The 17255-nt window shown below is 55.1% G+C and overlaps 1 protein-coding gene across 2 annotated transcripts in view; it reads left to right on the forward strand.

Moving 5' to 3' along the window:
- The window catches only part of ARHGAP39 (Rho GTPase activating protein 39), a 125773-nt gene that overhangs the window by 46426 nt on the left and 62092 nt on the right, over positions 1-17255 (forward strand). The gene's annotated exons all lie outside the window — the stretch shown is intronic.

Raw genomic sequence — 17255 nt, forward strand, 5'->3', positions numbered from 1 at the left:
GCATCCAACCGCCTGTGCGCATCCTGGCTTCCTGGCTCTTGCCGTTGGTTCAGCGAGCAGAGCTTTGGTGCGGCTGCTCTGTCCCTTTCTCGAGCGTGCAGAATCGAGGCAGGGGGGAAATCCCCCCCCCCCAAGATGAATTATTTGCAAAGCCTCTTGTGGCTGTAGGGCAGGCGTGCGCGGAATTATGATAATTGCACAGACCATCTTTGGCTGGCGAGGCGGGGCTTAATTGCAGGTTGGTCACTGGGTGAGACGGGGGACTGGAGGAGATGGGGCCTCAGTGGTCTGACCCCGCAGGGCTCTTCTGAGGTTCTCAAGATGTCCTTTTCAGTGACTGGCTCCCCTCCCCTCCCCTTCTTTGTTTGCTGCGTTTAACACAGGGGTAGTCAAACTGCGGCCCTCCAGATGTCCATGGACTACAATTCCCAGGAGCCCCTGCCAGCATTTGCTGGCAGGGGCTCCTGGGAATTGTAGTCCATGGACATCTGGAGGGCCGCAGTTTGACTACCCCTGGTTTAACATCTCCGTATCCTGATGTTGCTCTTGTTTGAATGCACTTTTTTGGAGACTGCTGCTTCCCGTGAGAAACTCTACTCGAGGAGAACAAATTTAGAGTCCATTGTAACCTTTAAGACCAACAGATTTTTATTCAAGATATAAGCTTTTGTGGGCACGCACCCTTCCTCAGCTACAATTAGGGAGAGTGTCAGCAGAGGGCACGGCCTCCGTCTGGCTGTGCCCCAAGACAGTTGCCTGGAGAAGAGCTGAGAACAACCAACAAATGCACCTAAATTAATTAATCTAAAGCAGCTTACTTGGGCCCCTACCCCCTGCAAGGTAGGACAGGCTGCATGCATTTCCAGCCCAAGCAAACTTCAATGGGAGAATGTGGATTTGAACCCAGTGCCTCTCAAATTCTTCTGGTCCAGCTTTTGAGCCCTAGGCTTAAGCTTTCCACTGGGAAAGGCTTGGTCTTAAAGATGACATTGGACTCAAACTTTTGTTCTGTTGCTTCAGACCAACCTGGCGACCCACCTGAGTTTGGAGGAGGAGTCAGTGGAGGAGCAGCCAAGGGGAGTTTCTTCCGGTGGTTATTCCGGAGGCTTTTGGTCTCTATGAGAGGCAGTGTGGTGTAGTGGTTATAGCGTTGGACTAGGAGCTGGGAGACCCAGGTTCGGATCCCCACTCAATCATGGAAGCTAACTTGGGTGACTTTGGGTCAGTCACGCTCTCTCAGACGAACCTACCTCGCAGGGGGGTTGGGGGGAACTAAAAAGGGCTGGGGAGAACAACATAAGCTGCTTTGGGTGCCCATGGGGTTGAACGGCAGGGCGCGAGTGAAGTAAATAAATATTAGGGGGCAGGGGAGACACCTCATTTCTCCAGGCCTCCCATCTGCAGTTGGGTGCTTGGTTTTAACACACGCCGGTCTTGGCAAGCTGCCTCCCCCCCCCCCTCTGGTCCCCCTTCCCATTGTAAAAGCGGCTTGTTAGTTTGTGTTTGGCAGCCGCTTGTCGCTCCCCTTCTGCTCACATGGATTTTCTGGGTCACGGCCTGTTCGGCGGAGGTTGGCACAGGGCCCCGAGTTCAGAACGTTCCCCTCAAACGCAGCTCCCTCTCCGAGGGCCTCTGCCTTTCGTTCGCCCGGTCCGCTCTTCGCAGCTCTTCACTGCCCACGAGAACTGGGCTCAGGTCGGTCGGGGGCTGTTCTGGCAATGCCTCCAGTTTGGGGGGTGCCAGATTAATGTATTTGGCAAAGGCTGGTGGGTGGGTGAGGGCGGGACAAGCCCCTTCAGGATAAGGGACAAGGATCCCCTCAGCTTTGTCTTACAAGGGATTTCTGCGCTGATTCACAACTTGCTATAAGCAGCCTTGTTTCCCTGCTCCTCTCCATGCAGCCAGCTGGTGACCTTGGGCCCGTCACAGTCCTGATAGGGCTGATCTCACAGAGCAGTTCTCTTAGGGCTCTCTCAGCCCCATCTACCTCACAGGGTGTCTGTTGTGGGGAGAGGAAGGGAAGGGGATTGAAAGCTGCTTTGAGACTCCCTGCCTCTGTGTCATGCCTCTGTGTCCTCACGTCCCTAGGAGGAAGGCCATCCAAATTCTTGCAGGTCTCCCATCGAAATAACAGCAAGAGTCGGCCCTGCTTACCTTCCCAGATCGGATGGCATTGCACTTGCCTGGGCGATACGATGGTCGGTGGGCTGGTTCTTAATTGTCTTCGTTGCCTGGCAGGGGCTCTGTGGGGTCTCAGGCCAAGATCACCCTTTCCCGGGATCTGAACTCGTCACCTTCCACATGCAAAACCCGTGCTCTAGCATGGAGTCAACCCCCCTCCTAGAATTCCGGCCAGAATGCATAAGCAACTCTGGGAACCAGTTTAAAATGGGCATTTTTCACACCGCAAGATGTTCACGTCCTTGGCATTGAGGGTGCTGAAGAGGGACACTCATCGGTCTGGCAGAGGGCTGTTCCAAATTGCTCGGGTTGCCAGCTTCCAGGCGGGGCCTGGGGATCTTCCGGACTTACGATGGATCTCCAGACAACAGCGATCCGTTCCCCTGGAGGAAATGGCTGCCATTTAAGGAGGACCACAGGGCTTTATTCCTCCCTAAACCCCGCGCTCCCCAGGTGCCACCCACTGGACTTGGCAACCTTACGAGACACAGTCTCTTTCCCTCCTCTTCCATGAATTCCTAATGTGGGTCTCGACGGGTGGGTCAGTGCATACTTTTGGGGCCCAGGGTACGAGGCCTTCGGGGGCCATCCTGCGCCAGAACTGCACGGACGTCTTCTGTGCCACGGCCCCACCTGCGTGGAGGCAGCAGTGCGCAGCTGCTCTCAGGCCTGCGTAACCAGGGATTGATGTGCCAATTAAACCCGTTTCAACTCTGAAATTCCTGCCTGTTACAGCCAATTCCGCTGCTGCCTTGGAATTAGTTGGGAAGACAGATTGCCTCTCCAGGGCTTGGCCAGCTAATCCGTTTGGCAGAGAGGTTGGACGGTATCCCGAAACACGTTCTGCCCCCCCCCTCCCTCCAGGGTTGCCAGCTTTGGCCTGGGAGGTTACTGGAGCTTTGAGGATGGAGTCTGGGAGGGGAAGGATCAAAGTGGGGGACGAGGCCGTCTAGTTCCCCCTACGAGCGGGATTGTAGGTCGGAGACCAGCCTTGCTGTGGCCAGTCGCTTCGTTATCAGCTTTCTGACGCTTTTTGTGCAGAAGAGATAAAAAATGTACCAAGAGGTGGCCAGGGAAGGTTTGGATCCAGCCGCTTGTTGGGGCCTTGCCTTGCAGCTGAAACCTGGGAGAGGGAGAGGGAATCTGATCCGGGCCTTCCACTTTCTAAAAGCTGCCCTTTCCGAGTGCCCGTCTGTTTCTCTGCAAGCAAACCCGTAAAGTAAAAATTACAACCTCGGACGTCTTGCTGGGGAGGGGCAGGAAGGGTTGGCTTGGGGACGGAACCGCAGGGCTCTGATCTAGGGAGCTGGGTTTGATTCCTCGTTCCTCCTCCCCATGAAGCTTGCTGGGTGACCTTGGGCCATTCCCAGTTCGAACTCTCTCAGCCCCCCCCCTCCGTCTCACACGGGGGCCTGTTGTGGGGAAGGGAAGGGAGGGCAATTTTAAGTCACTCAGGGCAGGGCAAAGCAAGGTTTAAAACCTCACTCTTCTTGGTCCCGTACAAGGGGTGTTCAGAATTCTGTCCTCCAGGAACAATTTCTCCGTTGACCCACTCATCTGCCGTGGGGCGTTATCTGCATTGTAGAGCAGGGGTAGTCAACCTGTGGTCCTCCAGATGTCCACGGACTACAATTCCCATGAGCCCCTGCCAGCGAACGCTGGCAGGGGCTCATGGGAATTGTAGTCCATGGACATCTGGAGGACCACAGGTTGACTACCCCTGTTGTAGAGGATTCTGGGGCACATTCGGGCTTTGAGAACGTATCTTCGCCCAGTGCCTGCACTCTGCATGGTGGCCCACTGTGGTATGTAAAAAGCAGTTCAGAAGAACAGGGCCTGGAGTCCGTGGCCTTCCTCTGGAGTTGCCTCCTGGCCCCGGGACTCAGAGACTTGGTGCGTCTGAGTGTGGGATAGGAAAGGACTATGAATACACACAAACACACACACACACACCACGAATGTTAGACGTCTTGGGTGGCCAAGCCTTCACGCTGCTTACTTAAATTCCTTTTTTAAAAGTTATAACTGGCACGGTCAGAGGCACGCATTCCCCACGTGCAAGCAGGGCTGCGGGAGGGTAGGGTGGGCTGGCCTGCAAGAAAAGAGCTGGCAGCTGGGAAGGAAGAGACATTTCAGGGTGTGTCCACAGAGCTGAGCTGCTCAGGAGGGGTGTGCCTCTGCAGAGGCGCGTTGGGCAGCGGTCAGCGCAGGGTCCGGTCTTGGCCGTTGGAGAGAAGCCCAGGCCTTGTCTTAAGCAATGGGGAGGGGAGGAGCCCCATTGCAATCCCTTAAGGTAGGGGTAGTCAAACTGCGGCTCTCCAGATGTCCATGGACTACAATTCCCATGAGCCCCTGCCAGCGATTGGGCCAAGAATGACAGCATCTGTTCCACATAATATATTTCTGATAAGGCCTTGGAGGAGGAGCGTGTCTCATGGCTTCAGTGCCACTCAGCACTTAACACCCACTCAGGGCGGCTGTCCCGCCCCTGAGTGCCTCCCCCTCCTACCGGCTTGCCTGTCTGTCCAGCAGCCAGCCAATCGCCTTCTGTCCCCCACCCCTGACCACCTCCTCCTCCTTCCACTTCCCTCTGAGGCTCGGAGGCTGCAGATCCCTGCTGTGTGAGAGCTGCCCCTGCTGGTGAGTTCCCTGACAGCTGCCTGCAGCCTTTCCAGGCCCTGGGGGGAGGGAGGGGCCATCTGCAGAGTTCTTCCTCCCCCATCTAGCACTCGTTGTATTCTTGAATGCTTGGCCCCTAATATAGATATAAGAAATAAATACATAGATATAAATAAAGGAGTCTAGAGTCTTGTTAATTTCAAAAAGCATGATACAAAAGAGAGTCTTCCTGAAATGTTGAAGAATATTTATTGGAGTTACCCATAACCATATGCGTCATTCCCTATCATTTTTGTGGGTGGCCCCGCCTCTTGTGGCTGCCATTTTGTGTTTGCGCCCACAGGTTGGGGATCCTTGCTTTAGCTTCACCCCGTCATTTGACCTGGGCATGTTTTCCACCCGGCGTCCGTCGGCTGAGGCTCTTGCGTCTCCTCCCTTGCCTCTTTGGTATCTCCCTCCCCCCACCTAAATTTAGATCTCAGGCTGGGGAAGAGGAAGCGTTTAATTCAGGTCCCGACTCTGTCATTAGACGCCGGTCCTGTATAATGGGATGCTAGGGAAACAAAAGCACCAAGTGACCCAGCCACACACAGAGGCGGATTTCATCCGATCGCGAGGACTGGATCGCTTACGGAGCCCCATCGCCTTGGATTTTTCGTGTCTGATTTGTGCCCCGAGTATCCGTGGCCATCATGGGGCTGGCCCTCGGGAGGAAGAGTCTGAGTCAGGTTTTTATTCTGCCAGCGGACTTTGGGGCTGGTGAAACAATTTAAATTTTTAAAAGACATCTATATATATAGATTTAAAATATATATTTTTAAAAGATGTCCTAAGAAAACAAGTGTGCAGGCACAGTAAAACCACATGCAGGGAGATTTTATTTTATCGTGTGGAACTGATTGCTCAGGAAGCCTGATTAGTTTGTATTTTTTTCCCCAGAGCGGCTGGGCCTCAGTGGGGCCAGGTACTTATCATGTGGCACTAGTGTCTTGTAGCTCGGAGATCCAGGGATTGTCTGGCAGCTGGACAAAGGGGGTTGGGAGGTGGTGTGGCCATTTCCTGCTTCTGCATTAGGACCCCCCCCCTGTTCCTTGGGGGAAATGCCACCCAAGTGCCACCCAAGTCTCCCATCCAAATACTCTCCAGGACCAACCCTGCTTAGCTTCCAAGGTCTAACGGGGTTGGACTTGGCCGGGCTACCCTGGTCTATTTATTTATTTGCAGCATGGCCCGTGAGCAGTGCAGCCAGGGGATCCGAGGATGGTTTGGCAGCCAGGCGAGGGACGTTCAGAGGCCATTTGCGCGTTCTTCCCCACCACGCCATGACTCCTGGTATTCCTTGGAGGAACTGCCGCCCAAATCCTTGGAGGCCTCCCATCCCAATGCCGGCCAGGGTTGGCCCTGCTTAGCTTCCAAGGTTGCTCTCCAGGTCAGGAGGGCTCAGTGGAATAACATCTGCTTGGCATGCAGAAGGTCCCTGGTCAAGAACCATCTTGGTGTCGTGGTTAAGAGCGGCAGCTGATAATTATCGTTATCAATGTACTGGCTTTGTTTCCCACTGCCCCGGTGCCAGCTGGATGGTGACGGCTTCATCTGGAGAACTGGGTTTGATTCCCCACTCCTCCTCCACATGCAGCCAGCTGGGTGACCTTGGGCTCGTCACAGTCCTGATAGTGCTGTTCTCACAGGACAGTCCCTTCAGAGCTCTCTCAGCCTCAGCGACCCCCACAGGGTGTCTGTTGTGGGGAGAGGAACGGGAAGGCGATCGGAAGCCACTCCCTTGGGTACTGAAAAGCAGTGAATAAAAGCCAGCTCTTCTTCAATCCCCGGCATCTCCAGTTAAAAGGATTTGGTAGCAGGTGATGTTAAAGATTCTCTTCCCAAGATCCTGGGGAGCTGCTGCCAGTCTGAGTGGATCAGGGGTAGTCAAACTGCGGCCCTCCAGATGTCAATGGACTACAATTCCCATGAGCCCCTGCCAGCTGGCAGGGGCTCATGGGAATTGTAGTCCACGGACATCTGAAGGGCCGCACTTTGACTACCCCTGGTGTAGACTATGCTGACCTTGATAAACCAAGGGCCCGATTCAGTAGAAAGCAGCTTCATGTGTTTACCTGCTTTGGCTTCTCTTTCAGATCAGAAACAAAGACAGGGTGGGGGGAACACAAATCTTGCCAAGGCTCGCAGCTGCTGGAAAGAAGGGCGGGGCAATGTCAGGCAACCCCTTCTTCCTTCTTTGCCCAAAGCCGACTCTTCCCTCCCTGTTCACTTGCCCTTTCCAGCATCCCGCAGCCAGCAAAGAGCTTTTCCCCTGACATCTTCCAGCAATTTCTTTCCTGATGTCACTTAATCCTCTTGTTGCATCTAGACCTTGTAAACTAATTAGCAGTAATTCAGAGCAGGCAAGTGAGGACGGCCGAGTTAAGAGTGTGTTGTGAGAAGTTGTCTTTTGGGCCAGCGAATAGGAGGACGCACAGTCAGGGGGGCTCATTTGGAGCACGGTTTGCCAGCACCAAATTCGGGTGTCTGCACAGAAGGGCTTTTGCAGCTCTTTTGCAGTGTTTCGACTCAGCGACTCCACTTTATCGCATGGCATACGGTTACCAAAAATGGTTGGACAACCACCTTAGCAGTTATTGTTGGAAGTGAAGCAAACCCTCTCAAGTTCAAGTGGATGTAATTCTGCTATGGAGTAAGAGCGCTTTCCCATGTGCTAAATGATGCAGTTTCAGTTCATTTCAGCGAACATTTTGCCATTTCACACAGTAAACTATTTGCAGAGTGAGGGTGCGAGTGAGAGCACCCTAAATCGTGAGTTGCCGTGTGGATCTGGGTGGGTGGGACTGGCAGGGGGTAGATTAGGATTTCTTTTTGGCCTGCAACCATCACAGTGTTAACTCTCAACAGGTTTTGTCCCCTTCACTAATGATTCAAGTTGAAGAAGGGGGGGAGCAGGAGTAACATTGATGTAGAACAGTATTTCTCCCCCCTCCCTTGTGTGAGATTGTTAAAGGGGTGGTCTTACATTCAGGTTCGACCTCTCGTGGAATGGCCTGCCTGGGGAGTTCAGGGATGCTCCCGCTCTCTTGGCTTTCTGCAAACTGTGCAAAATGGAATTATCCGGGAGCTAAATAGGACCATTCTGTAATGAAACAGCCAGAAAGTTGCCCTGGAAAAAGGACACTCCTGTTTTCCTGCCTGTTGAGAGCCAGCTTGGTGTTGCAGCTACAATCGGCAACCTTTAAGCTGGAGAATTGGGTTCGATTCCCCACTCCTCCTCCACTTGCAGCCTGCTGGATGACCTTGGGCCCTTTGGCCAGTGCCAGTTCTCTCAGAGCTCTCTCAGCCTTCTCCTACCTAACAGGGTGTTTCTAGTGGAGAGAGTATTAAAGTGTGGGGTACCAAAAACAGTTCTTCTTTTTCCTCTTCCTCCTCTTCCTCTTCACGTATCGCGTTTCAAAAGCTCACGTGTTGCTTCAGCTCTGTCAGAGGTCTCCGGTTTCTGTCGTCCAAAGCTCCTTGCACTGGTCCTTGGGTGTCCCATCCTTTCGATTGCACTTGACTTACAACCTGCAATTTGGCTCAAGTTTCAGCCAGAAGTAGGGTTTGGGCTTCCGCGATCGCCAAAACGGTCGAGGCGCAACGAAGCGCCCCACCCTAGCCCGAAGGGTGCCCCATAAATAAACAAAATCGGGGGCTGCCAAGTGAATACACAAAGCTGCCTTATACTGGATCAGAACCCCGTTCCGTCAAAGTCGGGGATGTCCTCTCAGGCTGGCAGCCGCTGTCCAGGGTCTCCGGCTGAGGTCTTGCCCATCACCTCCCGCCTGCTCCTTTTAACGGGACATGTTTTGGACATGTAGAGCCGGCCTCTGATGCTCAGTTTGGCTCAGTCCTCTTGGGCCGAACGGTCAAAGCCAGCATTTGGGCCCAGTTGGCGGAGGCCGCCTGATCTTTTTGACGTGGTCTCTCCCCACCCTTTCTCTGCTGCTCGCCGGAAAGCCTCCCGTTCCCCTCCCCACCCTTTCCCTTGGCTCCTGAGAGGGTTGAAAGGCTTCCGGGGATAGGTGGGTTGAAAGGGATGGTCGTTTCCAGGGAGACGCGGGCCGCACGTGATCCGAGGGCATGGCAACCAGGGCCCTGACAATTAAGCCGGGCGGGGTGTGTGGTGCCGCCTGCGGCAACTTGAAAGGTGATTCTGGGGTCCCGCCAAGCCACGAGCCCTCCCGCGTCCCGGAGGCATGCCCACTGGTGCCGTTCCCACAGCAACGGGGCTGGGCCGGCATCCATCCCTCGGCCTCCATTGTGCTTCTCTGGGCTGCTGGGGGGGCGGAGGGGGCAGCAGAACACGTTCCTGCGGAGTCGGCCTAGCCAGGGAATGCGTCGCTCTCTTCCGGCCCGCTCCACAAGCGCTTATCCCCCCCACCCCGCCCCGCCCCGGTCCTTGCTGCAAAGGAAATTTTCCTCCCCACCCCCCAACTGCAGAGCTTTGACGGGTGGGAGCTGCAAAATGTTCTTGTGCAGTTCTCTGGCTGAGAGCACTTTGGAAGAACATGCGTAACTCCGAGGGCCAGAGCAATGCTGAGGTTAGCGAGTCGAATTAGGTGACCCGGGTTTGAATCCTCGCTCTGCCATCGAAGCTTGCCAAGCACTGTTGCCAGGTTCCTTCCAGCCCCTGGTGGGACAGGGTGTAGGGCTGACCGATCCCAGCTGGCCTTCCTGACAGGGACCCCAGCAAGGGGCTTTCAAGGCAAGCGAGAAGCAGAGGGGGTTGGCCACGGCCTTCCTCCGCAGAGCCTTCCTTGGTGGTCTCCTTTCCATGTACCTACCCTGCTCAGATTCCAAGATCGGATGTGATCGGGCAGTGCCACGCTGCTTCCCCTCCCCATCCCTTGGTGAGCCAGTTTGGTGTAGTGGTTAGGAGTGCGGACTTCTAATCTGGCATGCCGGGTTCGATTCTGCACTCCCCCACATGCAGCCAGATGGGTGACCTTGGGCTCGCCACAGTACTGATAAAACTGTTCTGACCGGGCAGTGATATCAGGGCTCTCTCAGCCTCACCCACCCCACAGGGTGTCTGTTGTGGGGAGAGGAAAGGGAAGGCGACTGTAAGCCGCTTTGAGCCTCCTTCGGGTAGGGAAAAGCGGCATATAAGAGCCAACTCTTCTTCTTCTTCTTCTTCTTCTTCTTCTTCTTCTTCTTCTTCTTCTTCTTCTTCTTCTTCTTCTTCTTCTTCTTCTTCTTCTTCTTCTTCTCCTTCTTCTTCTTCTTCTCCTTCTCCTTCTCCTTCTCCTTCTCCTTCTCCTTCTCCTTCTCCTTCTCCTTCTCCTTCTCCTTCTCCTTCTCCTTCTCCTTCTCCTTCTCCTTCTCCTTCTCCTTCTTCTTCTTTTGTTTTACTGCCTGAGTCTCCTAGACCCTCTTCCTGCTAGTTGTTAGTGAGCCTCTGATCTTACTGGCGATTCTGCCCCCATCCAGGCCAGAGGGTCACACATTCATGCTGCTCCCTGCAACATTTTGTTCAAGTCTCTCTTCCCATCTGACGTTTGCCTTTGGGTACTGCCTTGCTAACCGATTCCTAGAGCTGGAGAGTTTTCTGGGGTCTGTCCCGGCCCTGCTAGTCCTGAGTCCAGCTAGAGGGGCCAGGATTCGAACGGAGGGCCTTTGCATCCCAAGCGTATGCTTGGCACTTGAGCGGTTTCCTCCCCCTCCCCCTCCCCCGCTCCTCCCGCTTGCAGAGCCAAGAAGGGAGCTGACCGGGTCCTCATGCCGCAATCCAAACCCTCGCGCACCTGGCGTCTAGGTGCAGATTTCGGTTCCGGTTGTTTTGCCCTGCTGAGGAAGGCGGCAATTTGGGGCGGATAAGGGGACCTGGGCTCCAGCGTCCAGCCCTCGCCTCTCAGCCCACTGACTGCTTCCCACTTGCCTTTTGGAGGCCCTGCCAGTCAATAGGGAGACCCTTCCCCAACAGCAGAGGCTGCAGTGCAGCCCCCTCTCGTGTTGTCTCCCCCCCTCTACCTGCCCCCCCCCGGAGCCTGGCCCTCTTCGGCTCCCCCTCCCTCCTTATTTCCCAGCATCAAAGGCCATCAGCCTCAGCGTGGCACCCGTGGTCGATAAAAGGACAAAGGAGAAGCAGCCCAGCGGGGAGGGAGGCTTTCAGCGCCCCTCTGGCCTGTTGCTCTCCCGGCACTTGAAAGAAATCCCAAATCAGAGGCAACCTCTGCTTTCGGAGGAGATGGTGGGCGTCACTTGCCCCCTTGCCCCCTTGCTTGTTTGGCTCAGCATCCCCGGCCATCTTTTGCGGCTTGAAACCAAACGCCTCATTCTCACACGCTCTGGGCCTTTCGTTTTCCAAGAGAGAAGGTGCCCCCCCTGCCTTTTATCCCCCCCCCCTGGTGCCTCCCCTAAAGCAAACAGGGATCAGTCCCCTCCTGGAGCCGCCCAGGCAGGCTAAGAATACCTGCTGGATTAGAGGGGGGGGGGCCTCCGCTCTGCCGCAAGGGGGAGGGTGATTGCGCAGGGGAGGGGGAGGCGTGCTGGTGCTCAGAGGTTCGGGGGGGGGGGAGAAAGAGCGATGCGCGAGGAGAGCCATAGCAACGTGCCGGCACATTTGGCCAGTGCCGTCTCTTCCCATTGGCTTCCGCGGCTGTCACAGCCCTATGGAGACGCCTGGTCTGGGGAAGGGAACAGCGGCGTCTCGTGCTGCAGGGAAGCGGAGATGCATTTCTCTCCCCGTGCGGCAGGCCCTGGTGTTCAAAGAAGCCAGCCCAGCACTTGGGCTCCCGTGAGACCTCGCAGGGGGGTCTGCCGCACGGCGCTCCTGTTGGGTTTGAAGTCCGGAAGCCGCTTGGGCCGGCCGGGTTCTGAGGGAGACTGTGATGGGGCTGGTCACAGCCCACTTGCGATGAGTTTGGTTTGCCATCGCCTGCCTCTGCGTAGCGACCCTGGGCTTCCAGCCGGCCTCCCACCCGAGGGCTGAGTCTCCCATCCGGTCTGCTGAGGCCAGGCTAGCTGGGCCATCCCAGTTGGGATCAGGCCAGGATTTTGCATGTGAAGGTTGAAGCCGTGGTATGGGGTTTGCAAGAAGGGACATTCAGAGGTGGTTGGCTCTTGCCTGCCTCTTCGTAGCAACCCAGGACTTCCCTGGTGGGCTCCCAACCAAATTCTAAACAGGGCTGACCCTGCTTGGCTTCCCACATTGGATGGGATCAGGTCAGGCTGATTCTGGGAAGGTTCAAGGGGGTGGCAGGTGACAGTGGAAGAGTGAGAGGGTTGTGAGTGTCCTGCATGGTGCAGGGGGTTGGACTAGATGACCCAGGAGGTCCCTTCCAACTCTGTGATTCTGTGATTATCTATGATTCTAGCCTGGGCCGTCCCCGCCAGGCCTTTTGCCTGGTTGCTGGTCCTTACGTGTTAACATCGAATGAGCCTGTGGGAAGAAGAGTGTGTCCCCAGCATCAGCGTGACATGTCACACGTGCGTCATTTGAGGCCCAGCATGAGAAACATGACAGTGTTCCAGCTCAGTGTTGTGGTTAAGAGCAGCAGCGGCTTCTAATCTGTCGAGATGCATTTGATACCCCGCTCCTCCACATGCAGCCAGCTGGGTGACCTTGGGCTCATCACAGCCCTGATAGGGCTGTTCTCAGAGAGCACTCCTGTCAGAGCTCTCTCAGCCTCACAGGAAGGTGGTGAAATCTCCCGGCTTGATTGGCGGAGGACACCGTTGGAAAAAGCTCTGTCCACCAAGCTGGGCAGCTGTCTCCCGCCTTGTGCAGGAGGAACCCTGGTTTTGTGAATGACTGCTAACCCTCGGGTCTGGAACGCTCAAGGTTCTTGTATCCTGCCATAGGTGAGGCGCATTTGCCCTGCATCCCCTTTGGTCTCTGGAGCACATATAAACTCTGCAGGGCTAAAATAATGGGGGTGGGGCAGGGCTGGTTCCAGGTTTGGGGGGACCCCGGGCAGAGAGCGGCCTAGGAACCCGTTCCCCTCCACCAGCCCCCCACCTGCACCTCTGTTCCCCCCACACCCCTGCGTGCCTCTTCTCAGTGAAGCTGGGCAGAATATGTGTCTGGAAGTGTGCATGGGGGAGCTCTCCAAAAGCAAGCCTTGGCACCGTAAGGTTTTGTAAGGTTACAAAAGGTTCTTCAGACACACACATCAAACCAACATGGAGTTTCTCTGGTCAGTCACAAATCATGGCAGAGATCGGAGGGCTGATCCTGACAGGCACATGGACTGGTGGCACCTGGGTAGGGAGTTTTTGCAAGCCCTGGGGCGTGGCAGCTACCCTGGAGTGGGGTGTGTGTGTGGGGGGGGGATCTGCTGTGGTCTCCGTAGGGGCTCTTGGATCTGTCTTGCTTTCCTCTGCCAGCGTGAGCCTTCCCAACGCAATATGCCTGCCAGGGAAAAGGGCCTCTGCCTGAGGGATTGGGGGGGGGGGTAGGCTGTACCCCTTTGGGTTTCTTTGACTGCTGCGATGAGGCCCTTGCTTGTTCATTTGGGGGTGACGAAGATGGGTCCAGAGGAGAGCTCTGTTGGTTTTCAACGGGTTTTGAGTCAAAGCTCCCTCCGTCAAAGGAAACATTGACTCTTGCAAGCTCAGGCCCTGACAGTCCTGCTGGTCTCTGAAGAAGCTGCTGGAACATAGACATTCGGGAGCCAGCTATTTGGAATCTCCACCAATGCCTCCAAGAGGCCTTTTCCGTGGGCGATTTGAAGGGCTCTGCCCACTGCTCAAAGCTCTTGGTATCGACATGGCCAACTGCGAAGGCGTTCCAATTAGGGCACTGCCTCCCCCCCCCCCTCGTAGAGGATTGGCTGAGTGACGCTTTCCGGCTTGCAGGCGCACCCCCTTTCCACCTGGCGCCTGCTTCTGTGGCATGCCAGAGCCGGATTTGTGCAAGCCCAGCCGGTTTCCCTGGGCAGCTGCGCCTGCCAGCCAGCTGCAAGCCTTCTAGCCAGAGGCTGCCTGCTGAGGCCCGGCAGACCAAGGGGCGCATCTGGCGGGGAGGCAGGTGGCTGGCCGGGGAGGCGGCGGAACCTCCCGGCTTAATTGGCGGACGGCACCGTTGGAGAAGCCGATCTGTGCGGGACTCGGAAGGGGAGTCGAATGGAGAAGGCGGGGAGCCGGGGCTGGGACCCTTCCTCCAGACAAGGTAGCCGCGGCCGTGGGGCTTGCGCAGGAGCCGTGGGGCGTTGGGTAGGATGAAGGGGGCTACACGTCCTGGCCGTGTGGCCCTTTCCCCGGGCAAGGTAGCCCAAGGAGAAGCGTGTGTGCAGAGCCGGGCTGTGTTTGCACACCTGGCAGGTGCAGGAGGAAGCAGAGGAGCCCAGCTTGGAGTCGCTTCCCGAGGCATAGCTCAGAACTGCTGCTTGAAAAGTGTCCGTGGGGCAGAGGGGCTGAGAACGAGGGGCGCATGAACTTGCAAGCCCATGCAGCGGGCACCCTTAGGCAAGCCGACGTCCCTCAGCCTTCCGGCTCCTGACCTTCTCTCTCTTTCCTTCCCACCCCCACCCTTTCCCATGGGATGGTCGAGAGAGAGGGGGCTCCCTACCCAAATGTGTGTTTCTGTCTGTTTTGCCAGGGGTGGCTCTGCAGTTCTCCCCCCCTTCTTCCCCACCCCCTCCTGTTCCGGGAACCAGCCTGGCGTTGTGCTTAAGAGTGGCGGGTACTCATCTGCAGAACGGGGCTTGATTCTTTCTCCGCATGCTGCCAGCTGGGTGACCTTGGGTTGCTCACAGTTCTCGTAGAGCTGTTCTCTTTGCAGAGCAGTTCTCTTAGGACTCTCTCAGCCCCACCTACTTCACTGACAGCTGGTTTTTATATCCCACTTTTTACCACCTGAAGGGGTCCCAGAGTGGCTTACAGACCTCTTTGCCTTCCATGACTGACAGGATGTGTCTGTTGGGAGAGGAAGAGGAGTTTGTAAACCACTTTGGGACTCCTTCAGGTAGTGAAAAGCGAGGTATAAAAAACAGCCCATCCTCCTCCTCCTCCTCCTCCTCCTCCTCCTCCTCCTCCATCTTCATCCAACCTTTGCCCAGATACATTCTAGGACTGAAACGAGGAAGCTCTCTTCGGTGCCAGATTGCTGAAGAAACAGTCCTTGTGGTTAGACTTGAATGTTTCCATGGCTTGTGCTCTTTTCTTTGTATCTTATCCCCGGCAAATATTGCCTTTCCGCTTTCTGAAAGCTAAGGTGGGCTGTGCTTGGAAGGCTTAGGAAAAGATACAAGCCAAGATACAGTTGGTTTCTCCCCCTGTCCCCCCAAAGAGGAATCTAAGAGTTGGCTGATGGCCTCGGGGTTCATGGATATTGAGGAACGAATGGCCAAAGTCTGGGTATCAGACGCGAGAGGTCATAAATATACCTGTAGAAATAAAATCGCCTTCTTTGCAGTCCTTACGTCCTACCTTTTTGACTTGTGGCTTGAGCAGGGGCTTACAGCAACGTTTTGCATCCTGCAGGGGTGGTGGGGGTGGCAGATTAAAAATTTAGAGCTCCTGCTGCAGCCTGTGATCTTCCCAGCCAATGCCAGCCCATCCCGTCCAGGCTTCCAACCCCCCCTTTGCAACCACGTCGCCCACCTGCATAGCAGCTGTCGTGTACTGCAGGCATATCTTGCTTACGCGCATTGTCATGGCCACCTGCGTAATTAATTTTTTAAAAACTACGTGACCTTCTCTGATGCATGCATGGGAGGCCAGGGTCTGTTCCTTTACAGAAAAATAAGTAAAGCGAGATTTTCTCTGGGGCTGGAGGACAGACAGCAAGGTAGGGAGGTTACTGTGACACCTGCCAAGAGCCCAAGGCTCACCTGGATCAGGTGACGCTATCTGATGTGACTCCGTGCTTCTGACACCATGCCTCTGATATTGATAAGTCTGTTGTAATGAGCGCGGTCCGTCAGTCAGAATCAAAAGCCCGTTCGGATACGTTGCGCCACTCTGACCTTCTCCTCTGGTCCAAGATGCTTAGAACAAGAGGGCTCCTTCTGCCGGTGAGAAGCGTCTCTGCTGGCCAAATGCATCCAACTCCGTGGGCCGAAGCAGCTGTTGTGTGGGAGGGGTGCAAAGTTGCCTTTGCCCTTTCTCCGCTCAAAATCGCCCTCTTTCGGCTGCATCTGACTCCGGGTACCCCTCCGCAGCGCCATGAAAAAAAAGACAGGGACCCCCTGGTATCTTTCTCTCCCTCCTTGTTGGTTTGGAAGCAGCATGAGGGGTGTTGCTCGGAATGGACCGGCGATGGGAGGGAGAAGGTTCAAGTGCCCCCTTCTCTCCACAGCCCTCTTGTGCTCCAAATCGTGGCCCCTTTAAAAGGAGAAAAAATGAAAGGGAGACAGTCAGGAAACTGCGCAGCTCCTGTGTGACGTGTATCTTGGTGGTATGTTCGGGAGACCACCATGCAAAGATGTACTTTACTCCCCAGGTTACCTTTTATCCAGAGCCACCGTGGATGCAGTCTGAGAAAGGAGACCTTACACAGGAGGGGCATGGAAATTCTCCCCCTGTCCCACCCCTCCAAGAATGTAAGAGCTCACCTACGTGGAGAGCTCACCTACGACCTGTGTTCTCCCACCTGCACTGGCTCCAGGCTAAGGACCAGGTCAGATTCAAGGTTTTGGTCCTCGCCTTCAAAGCTCTGAACGGTGTAGGACCTACGGGACCACCGCTTCCCCCCACCCAAATGAACGTTACGTTCTAATGAACATTTGCCCGAGGAAGCAAAATTGAACTCTGCTAGGGCCAGGGCCTTCTGAGCTCTGCCAAACTAGATCAGGGCCCCGTGGGACCCTAAACCGCTCCGCAGGGCTTCCAAGACAGAGCTGTTCTTCCCGGCCTTCCCTGTCTACAACCCTTCCAGCTAAAGTCAATCTGCATGAGTTTTATTATGCCTCCCCCTTTTATGAATTAACTGGTTTTACTTTTAATATTGATTAAGTTTAAAACAATTCTAAGACCTTAATTTGTAGTATTTTTAATCCTTTTGTAATCCGCCCTGAGCCTCCAGGGAATGGTGAAGAATCAGTCAATCAATCCGTCAGTGAATCAATCACCAGGGGGTTGCCATAACGTGGGTGTGACTGGGCAGCCCATGCTGCTGCCTCCAAGACGATGATGCTTCCATTTGCCAAGCAGTGTAGCTTTTGTGTGCCAACCCTGGTTTAAGTAATGCATTTTTGGATGGTAAAGTGTTAAAATAAGGACAGGGTTGGCTAACAAAGTCAGTATCCCACAAATTTCCGTTTTTAACTGGGCAAGAAAGATGGAGAAAACCCGTCTCCGTACATTCCCCCCTTCCGGCTTCAGATTGTCCAGGAATTTTGCACTTGTGAGCAGGACGGCTTCATCCGGTTTCTCAACTGCACCTTCCCCTTTTTGTGTCTGGGAGTCTGTGGTACGTGGTTGCGTGCCACTGCAATAAATAAGATCTGATGCTTCGTATCCATGGT

The sequence above is a fragment of the Paroedura picta genome, chromosome 9 (genome assembly GCF_049243985.1).
Source record: "Paroedura picta isolate Pp20150507F chromosome 9, Ppicta_v3.0, whole genome shotgun sequence".
NCBI classification, from domain to species: domain Eukaryota; kingdom Metazoa; phylum Chordata; class Lepidosauria; order Squamata; family Gekkonidae; genus Paroedura; species Paroedura picta.